Source organism: Spinacia oleracea, chromosome 4 (genome assembly GCF_020520425.1).
Source record: "Spinacia oleracea cultivar Varoflay chromosome 4, BTI_SOV_V1, whole genome shotgun sequence".
Classification (NCBI taxonomy): domain Eukaryota; kingdom Viridiplantae; phylum Streptophyta; class Magnoliopsida; order Caryophyllales; family Amaranthaceae; genus Spinacia; species Spinacia oleracea.
The window spans coordinates 110479808-110489499 of NC_079490.1; the positions used below are offsets into that span (position 1 = coordinate 110479808).

Sequence of the window (9692 nt, forward strand, 5' to 3'; positions counted from 1 at the left end):
CATTTCCAAAATGACAAGTGGGAGAAAAGTAGACCTCGAAGAAATTCGAGTCGAACAACAAACTCTAGAGAATGCTCAAGATGACATTCAGGATGAAACTCAGAGATCTTTAGAAGAATCTGGTGAGAATCATGGTCAAACTAGAAATGTTACCCCGCGTAGATCGCAAAGATATAGATCTCAACCGGAAAGGTACTTAGGTATTTTGACGAACAAGAGCTATGACGTTCTATTACTTGAAAGTGATGAACCTCCGACTTACAAACAAGCTATGACGAGCCCTAGCTCCAAGCAATGGCAAGAAGCCATGCAATCTGAATTAGACTCCATGTCTGAAAACCAAGTATGGGATTTGGTCGATTTGCCAGTTGGCTACCAAGCTATTGGAAGCAAATGGGTTTTCAAACTGAAAAAGGACAAGGATGGGAAACTTGAAGTTTTCAAAGCTAGATTGGTTGCAAAAGGTTACAGGCAAGTCCACGGTGTGGATTACGATGAAACCTTTTCACCAGTTGCAATGCTAAAGTCTATTCGGATAATGTTAGCAATCGCTGCATATTTCGATTACGAAATATGGCAGATGGATGTCAAAACTGCTTTCTTAAACGGCGTTTTAACAGAAACTGTGTTTATGACACAGCCTGAAGGTTTTGAGGATCCAAAGAATGCTAAAAAGGTATGCAAGCTAAAGAAGTCAATCTACGGATTGAAGCAGGCATCCAGGAGCTGGAATATACGTTTTGATGAAGCATTCAGTGACTTTGGTTTCATCAAGAACGCAGACGAATCTTGTGTATACAAGAAGGTCAATGGGAGCAAAATTTCTTTCCTAGTATTATATGTCGACGACATATTACTTATCGGAAATGACATTCCTATGTTGAACTCTGTCAAGATTTGGCTTGGGAAATGTTTTTCGATGAAAGATCTAGGAGAAGCACAGTACATATTGGGCATCAAGATTTACAGAGATAGATCTAAAAGGATGATTGGACTTAGTCAAAGCACTTATATAAATAAGGTGCTTGATAGGTTCAAGATGGCGGACTGCAAGCGAGGCTACCTACCCATGTCTCATGGAATGACTCTAAGCAAGACTCAGTGCCCAAAAACACTTGATGAGCGTAGACGAATGAATGGGATTCCATATGCATCATTGATTGGTTCAATAATGTATGCTATGATATGTACACGCCCGGATGTTGCGTATGCACTCAGTGCTACGAGCAGATACCAGTCAGACCCAAGGGAGGCGCATTGGACTGCTGCCAAGAATATTCTGAAGTACCTGAAAAGGCACAAAGATGACTTCCTGGTCTATGGTGGAGATGATGAATTAATTGTTAAAGGCTATACGGACGCAAGTTTCCAAACCGACAAAGATGATTTCAGATCACAGTCTGGGTTTGTCTTCTGCCTCAACGGAGGAGCAGTAAGCTGGAAAAGTGCTAAGCAAAGCACCATTGCGGATTCTACAACTGAAGCGGAGTACATTGCTGCACATGAAGCAGCAAAGGAAGCTATATGGCTAAGGAAGTTCATAGGTGAACTTGGTGTAGTCCCCTCCATTAAAGGACCAATAGCCTTGTATTGTGATAATAACGGAGCTATTACACAGGCAAAGGAGCCTAGACACCACCAGAGTGTCAAGCATGTACTTCGTAGATTTCACCTTGAAAGAAAAGAAGTCGAGATAAGCAAAATTGGAACTGATGACAACATATCAGATCCATTGACTAAACCTCTGCCGCAGGCGAAGCACAACTCGCACACTGCAGCTATGGGAATCAAGCATATTGGAGAATGGCTTTGATGTCTCTGTTTAATGTTTTAAAGTTTTAGAGTTTAAATCTTTGTAAAACATTATTGGTTAATCATTCACAATAAATGAAAAGAATTCATTTTTCCATTTAATTTGTGGTTTATTAAATGATGAGTCCCTTCAATTTGACGATATATTCAAGATAGACTGTCAGGACCAGTCCTGTGACTAAGAAATGTCTATCAAGTGAACTTGAATGTCAAAGGTTGAAAATGGTCCCTAGTCGGAGTTTTCTATAAAATTGGACGCATAGAAAACGTTAGACGATTAGAATGCAATATGACTAGTAGTTCTGTTTCTTGAACTATGTGGACATGGCAATGTCATAATCATTTGCATAGATACTTACTTTGTGAAGACTAGTATCGGACAAGACCTATGAAACTTTACTGTAAGAGTTGAAAATCTGTCATAAGTAAATTTCATTAAAATTATTAGACACTAAATCCTCAATACCTGAGTGATTTGAGATTACTTGTTTGAGAACTGGTTGCTTTGACGTTGACCAACCGTCGCACCGTAAAAGGAGGCTATAAAGGCAACGCTCAGGTAATCACCTATCAAACGAAGTCTAATCTCAAGATCGCAAGATTGGGATTGTCCTCCCATAAATCGGGATGAGATGCTTAAAAGTTGTACAAGGCCACTCGGAGAGCTAGAAACTGTGAAATGCATGGCCGTGCTCGGATGAATCATAGGCTATGATTATCTGTTTATTTGATCAGTTGAACTCTGAAACCGAGGAACACCTCTGGACATAATAAGGATGACAACTCTTACCTTATGTTCAAGAGCAAGCATCGAGCGACAAAAGAATTAGGAAATGCACACTTGTCCCTAAGGACAAGTGGGAGACTGAAGGAAATAATGCCCTTGGTCCAAGTATGCATTCAATGATAAGTCTAATAAATGCGGTTCAGTATTAATTAACAAGTTAATAATTCAGTGAGATCAAGTGAGCTGAATGCCTAGCTAGAGGCCGCTTCAGTTCAAGTGGAATTAATGATATTAATCCACAGCTTACTCTTGACTGAACCCGTTGGGTCACACAAATAGTACGTAAATGGATCAAGTATTTATTGTCATTAAATACTCCATCTATGGATATTCGGAATCGACGGATCTTGGTTTCAGTGGGAGCTGAGATCGTATCAGGCAAGAAATGAATACTCCGGAAACGATGATATTGCCGGAAACGGAAATATGGATCGTATCGGAAATATAAATATTATCCAAGTCGTAGATGTTACCGGAAACGGAAACATGGTACGTATCGGAAAATATTATCGGAAATGGAAATATTGCCGGAATCGGAAATATTACCGGAAACGGAAATATTGTCTGAATCGGAAATATTATCGGAATCGGAAAATAATTCCAGAAACGGAAATATTAAATATTTGTTCGAAACGGAAATTAATTCCGGAATCGGAAATGTTAAATATTGTTCGTATCGGAAATGAATTCCGGAATCGGAAAATTAATCGGAAGCGCGTCGTACGAATTAGCATCGGACGAGCTTGCTAGACGAAGGCCCAGCACGAAGCCAGGCCCACGTCCAGCAAGGGAAACGCGCGCCACAACACGCCAGCCCAAGGCTGCGCCAGGCCCACCGCAAGGCAGGCCCAGCGCGCGCCCAAGGCTGCGGCAGTCGTGGGCTGCGATGCTCGGGCTGTGCGCGCGCGCATGGCGCCCCTCGTGGGCTGCTGTGCGTGCGTGGGTGTTTGTGTTCACATACGAAACCTAAAACGTACAGGATTCGTTTAATGATTAAAATTCCTAATTCTATTTGATAAATTAATTAAATAAGAGTTTCATTATGATTCTAATTTAATTAATTCGTATCCTAATAGGATTCCAATTCTCTTTCCATACCCCTATAAATATGTGGCCTGGGTTCACAATTTATAACAAGTTTTCAAGTATTCAAAAGTGAGTTTTGAGAGAAAAAATTCAGTCACATTCCTTGCTCAAAAGTGCCGAAATTTTTAGTACCTTAAGGGCGATTCTAGTTGGTCAATCTTAAGGCGGATCCGGACGTGCTGTGGACTATCTACGGAGGGACGACACTTGGAGTCCTAAAGACTTGTTCTTGTTCGGTTCGGGCGCAGCTCGGGAAGGCACGCAACAAAGAGTATGCATCTAAATTATGCTATATGATTATGTGTAAATAATATGTATTCCTGGCTAAATGGTTTTTCCGCATGATTTATGAATTGTCATATGTATCATAACCTAACACAATACAACCAATGCTTCCATCAAGAGTACCCGAATAATATAGCGTATCTGTTAGTTTTATCATGGCTTGGGTAGCATTGGGTTTATCGGATGAAGCAGGAAGCATTTGCAATCGCAGGAATTTCGTCACATGGGCATCGATATGAAATTCAGCTCTTGAAAGAAGCTTCTGTCCTTTCCAACTCTCAAACAGGTTTGGCGCATAGTAAAATACCTATTGGTGGAAAAATATTAACAAATGAGGGAAAACAGGTGTCACGATTAGATGAAGACGGTCTTATATAAGTTGCATGACAAAATAAGAAAGGCAACAATATCAGGTAAAAGAAAAACCATAGCCGTGTAGAACATATGAACAGCAATTCACTGCTCAAGCAGGAACTACTCGTGCAAACAATTGCTTTGAATGTTCCAAATAAAAATTAAATAAACAAATGCTTCATCACATGGAGCATGATTAAGAATCAACACAGTCGAGTATTGCTCAGGTGTATTCTACTCCATTTCAACAAAACATTACCTACAGTCGCCTGGAATCAGAAAAGAGCTATAAAAATACTCGTGTCAGATGAAGAAAACAAGAAATAATAGTTCTAGCTATCATGATTCATGCCCACCCCTTCAGCTATATGAAAGCAGGCCGAGCTCTATACACGAGCTCTTTTGTGCCTAAAAAGGAAGTTGTAAATGACAGCTAATGTCTGAAATTGACAGTGCCGAACAGAAATTGAAACACCAGTATCATCATGCAACACATTATCTCCCCAGAACATTCTTTCCAAACTCTTCGAGCATCCATCTATGAGTTGTTTTGAACAAAAAAATACAGTGTCGAAAAATAAAAGTTTGAGTTCCAATAAAAAAATATAGCATAACTAGCATGTCAATGTATTTATTTCTCTCTATTTCAATGGTGAATCAAGAAATTATCACCAGACAATATTTTCAAATGACCGAGACATGCTCTTTACAGATCTTTTCTTCACTCTCTCCAAATGATTCACCTCAAATCATCTATTAAAAATATTCATGAACACCAAAGTTTCAAATACTAATGCAGGCTATCAAGCATTGACTGAATATAGCTCAAATATCCTATAATTAACACATACTAATAACTTAAAAAACTTAATCTAAGAAAAACCATAAAACTCAAACACAAACACTAACTGAAGAAAAAATCAATAACAAATAGACACATAGAGAACAAAAAATATTCAAGAATTGGAGTACCCTTTGGTGTAATCAGCTACAAGAAGGTCAAGGTAAGTGTCCCATTTGTTTCATATTTTCGCAAAGTAATCAAAACGTTGAAGCCCAAAACCAATGCAGAAAAAACTTGAAAATTGAATAACTACAAAACCAATGCACAAAACTTGAAAATTGAATAACATATAAAAAGTGTAATTACATGGGAAACTTGAATTAAGAAGAATCGTTGAACGATTTCTTCAAATTAGAGCAAAACAAAGCTTCTGGTTGTGTGGGTGGATGGGGGGCGAATCAATATGGAATAACCTTGAGACTACATTCTTCATCTTAGAATCAGCGATGGAAGAAGCAGCGGCGGCAATGGCGATGGAGATGGCAGAAGCAGCGGCGACGATGGTATTGGTTGAAGCAGAACATAAGCAGAGAAGGGGAAGGGGAAACTGGAAAAAAATCACCGCTTTTTTTTGGGAAACTATTTTGTGTTCTTTATGTTTAGAGAAATTTTGTGTGGGTCATTTGTAAAATGAGCCCGCACTTGAACTCAAGTGCTGCCAATTTCCTAAAATGAGCCCGCACTTGTGAAAATGTTTTTTTTTTAGGTGTTCTCAAGTGCTGCCAATTTACTAAATGAGCCGCACTTGAAGGGAAGCACATGGCGATTTTTCTACTAGTGCTTGTCTTGTTGGCACACGAGACAAGTCTTCGTATAGCCCATCACATCTTCTTTTATTCAGGGCCAGTAATAGCCCAACGAGAGCAAGCTGAGAGTTCTCTGCCAACCGGGGTGACCTGCCCACAAGGTATCGTGACATTCTTTCAAGAGAATTCGGCGAAGGCCTCCATATTTCGGGATGAACAGTTTGTAGTCTTTGGTGTATATGAGATCATCTTCTATCCAAAAGCGTCTGGTCTTCCCCTCTTCTATCATCTTCTTTATGGTGTCCGTCATAGGATCCCCCGCAAGATGCTACTTGACTTAATCTTTGACAGATGTGGCCACGTTGCTTTCGGACAACGGGGCAAGTCTGCGCAGAGGAGCTAAGTCGGCACGCCGACTTAGGGAATCTGCAACCTTGTAGCTCACTCCAGTTCGATATGTAAATTCTACATCGAACTCTGCAAGTAACTCCTGCCATCGAGCTGAAAGAAATAATGCCCTTGGTCCAAATATGCATTTAATGGTAAATCTAATAAATGCGGTTCAGTGTTAATTATACAAGTTAATAATTCAGTGCGATCAAGTGAACTATATGCCTAGCTAGAGGCCGCTTCAGTTCAAGTGGATTAATGATATTAATCCACAGCTTACTCTTGACTGAACCCGTAGGGTCACACAAATAGTACGTAAACAGATCAAGTATTTAATGGCATTAAATACTCCATCTATGAATATTCAGAAACGACGGATCTTGGTTTCAGTGGGAGCTGAGATCGTCAAAGGCAAATAAATGAATACTCCGGAAACGATGATATTGCCAGAAACGGAAATATGGATCGTATCGGAAATATAAATATTATCCAAATCGTAGATGTTGCCGGAAACGGAAACATGGTACGTATCGGAAAATATTATCGGAAATGGAAATATTGCCGGAATCTGAAATATTGCCGGAAACGGAAATATTGTCGGAATCGGAAATATTATCGGAATCGGAAAATAATTCCGGAAACGGAAATATTAAATATTTGTTCGAAACGGAAATTAATTTCGGAATCGGAAATATTAAATATTGTTCGTATCGGAAATGAATTCCGGAATCGGGAAATTAATCGGAAGCGCGTCGTACGAATTAGAATCGAACGAGCTTGCTAGACGAAGGCCCAACACGAAGCCAGGCCTGCGTCCAGCAAACCCGCGCACCACACAAACAGCCAAGCCCACACCAGGCCCAGCGCAAGGCCAGGCCCAGCAGGCCGTGGCTGCGAGCAGTGGGCTGTGAGGCTCGCGTGGGCTTCGTAGCTCGCGTGGGCTGAGCGGCCGCGTGGGCTGTGCGCGGGCATGGCCTGCGCCTTGCGGGTCATGCTCGTGAAGTGTTTGTGCTTTCGTACGAAACCTAAAACGTATTGGAGTCGTTTAATGATTAAATTCCTAATACTAATGGATAAATTAATTAATAAGAGTTCTAATAAGATTCTAGGTAATTAATTCGTATCCTAGTACGATTCGATCACTTTTTCCATAGCCTATAAATATGAGATTAATGCTCACAATTCTTAACGAGTTTTAAGTATTCTAAAAGTGAGAATTTTGAGCAAAAAATTCAGTCATCTACTTTGCCCATATAGCCGAAAATAATAGTACCTTAAGGGCGATTCTAGTTAGTCAATCTTAAGGCGGATCCGGACGTGTTGTGGACTTTCTACGGAGGGACGACATTTGGAGTCCTAAAGACTTGTTCTTGTTCGGTTCGGGCGCAGCAAGGGAGGGCACGCTACAAAGAGTATGCATCCTAATTATGCTAATTGTTATGTGGCAATTAATTTGGAATCCCGGCTTTTATGGTTTTTCAGCATGATTTATATTCAATTATATGTATCATAACCTAACAGTGGTATCACGAGCCTCTACTTTATTCCATAATAATTTCTTAACATGGTTAAATTTTATAAGTTTGCAAAGAATTAAAGGGGTGATTAATTTTCGTAATTGTAATTAATTGCAAATTTGCGTTTATTTAATTATATGTACGCAATTTTTCGGCAGTTTCTTCGTTACTCAACGAAATCGAGTGATATTTGTGTCAATTCCGCATGTAAAAGGCATTTTAAAATTTTGAAAAAAGTAAAAAAACTCGGCCGAACCCAGAATTCCCAAATTCGAAGCTTAACTATGACTTTTCGAAGGTTTTAGTTTTTCGAATGCAAAGTTTGTAATTTTAAGATGTTAAATTTAAATATTTGCGATTCTTGTTGTTAAATCATAAATTTTTGATTGACCTACTGTATATGTTTAACAATTATGAATGCCTAAGCTTGTTAAATATACAACCTAATTTGTAATTGTAGTTAATTTGTTGAAATTCGAATAATTTAGAATTGATTTGATTTTCATAATTAATTAACAATTTAATTAGGTACCTATGATTAAAACCACCATAAAAATTGTTATTTTATGATAAATTTTAAAATTTTTATGACCTAGATTTGAATCCATGATAATCGGAAATTAATTGATTAATAAATTTTCGATTTTTCGCCCTAAAATTATGAAATTAATATGATTTATTATTTTTGATTAATTTTGAATTAAAAAGTTTTAATTTTTATAAAATTGCTCATAAAATCTTGCACGCACAAAGCAATGGATGCTACGTGTTACCCTTAAGGGGTGTTGTATAGTGCGGGCATGCGACGACGAGCAAGGGAGCTCGTCGCCAATGCGGTACAATGCAGCGAGCAAGGACCATGGCACACAAGCACAAGGCAGCACGCTGCCTTATGTCGAGTGTTGTGTGCAGCGTGGGCGAGTGGGCGAAGGGCAAGGCAGTGCAGCGAGCAAGGCAAGCACCCGTGGGCAGCGATGGATGTTGCGCCACAACGTGCGTTGCCTCGCCAAGCAAGCACGCCAAGGCAGCGCCAAGGCAACGACGTGAACGGCAGCGTGCCAATGCGATGGGCGAGTGGGATGCGCGCAAGCGTGGCTCGCTGGGCCTGCTGCATTGGTGCGTTGGTGTTTGGGCTTTGTCTTGACACAATTGGTTCGTTTTAATTTTAATTTTGAATTTTCAGTTCAAAAACGATTTTAATTAATTTTAAAATTCATAATTTAAATTGTTTTCTCGGAATTTAATTTTGAATAATCTAATTATTATAAATTCTAATTTATACTAATTATTTTACTAAAATTAAAACCTTTAATTAATTTAAATTTATTCAATTAATTCAACTGAAAATAAGTTAAAAGGATTCAATTATAAATTTATATGAGCTTTAAATTTTAATTAAATTTGTATGTTTCCGGTTAGACTAGGAAATACATTTTTATGTTTACAATTAGTAAAGCATGTAAATTTATTGGTTTAAGTGGGAGCGTTTTAGTCATAAACTCTTGATTAGGTCTACATTCGTTTAAGGTTAAAACAACTTGATTAGAATTAATAAGGATTGAATAATTGGTAGATTATTGGAAGCCTTGATTAATTGCTGCAAATATTTATGTGATGCATAACATGTTCTACTATCCAGCTATGTGGGCCATTCGTGATAATGAATGGGTGAATGGTATATATTGTATATGTACTGTTTTGCAGGTTATTGAAAAGTGACTAGTATGGCCCAAATAGGATAGAAAATATGGTCTGCGTACCATTAATTTGAATGTAATATTGGTATAAAGTACCAAAATTTATTGCTTTTAAATATGGTCTGCGTACCATCAAATAGTTGTAATTAGTTTAATTATAGCTCATCCTATTTG

The 9692-nt window shown here is 38.6% G+C and overlaps 1 long non-coding RNA gene across 1 annotated transcript; it reads right to left on the reverse strand.

The window, feature by feature from the left end:
• Positions 1 to 3982: 3982 nt before the first annotated feature.
• On the reverse strand, positions 3983 to 5742 carry LOC130460050 (uncharacterized). Its single transcript, XR_008919900.1, has 2 exons — positions 5475 to 5742; positions 3983 to 4277 (listed from the first exon to the last, which is right to left on the reverse strand). It is a non-coding gene; the product is annotated as an uncharacterized lncRNA (long non-coding RNA).
• Positions 5743 to 9692: the final 3950 nt, after the last annotated feature.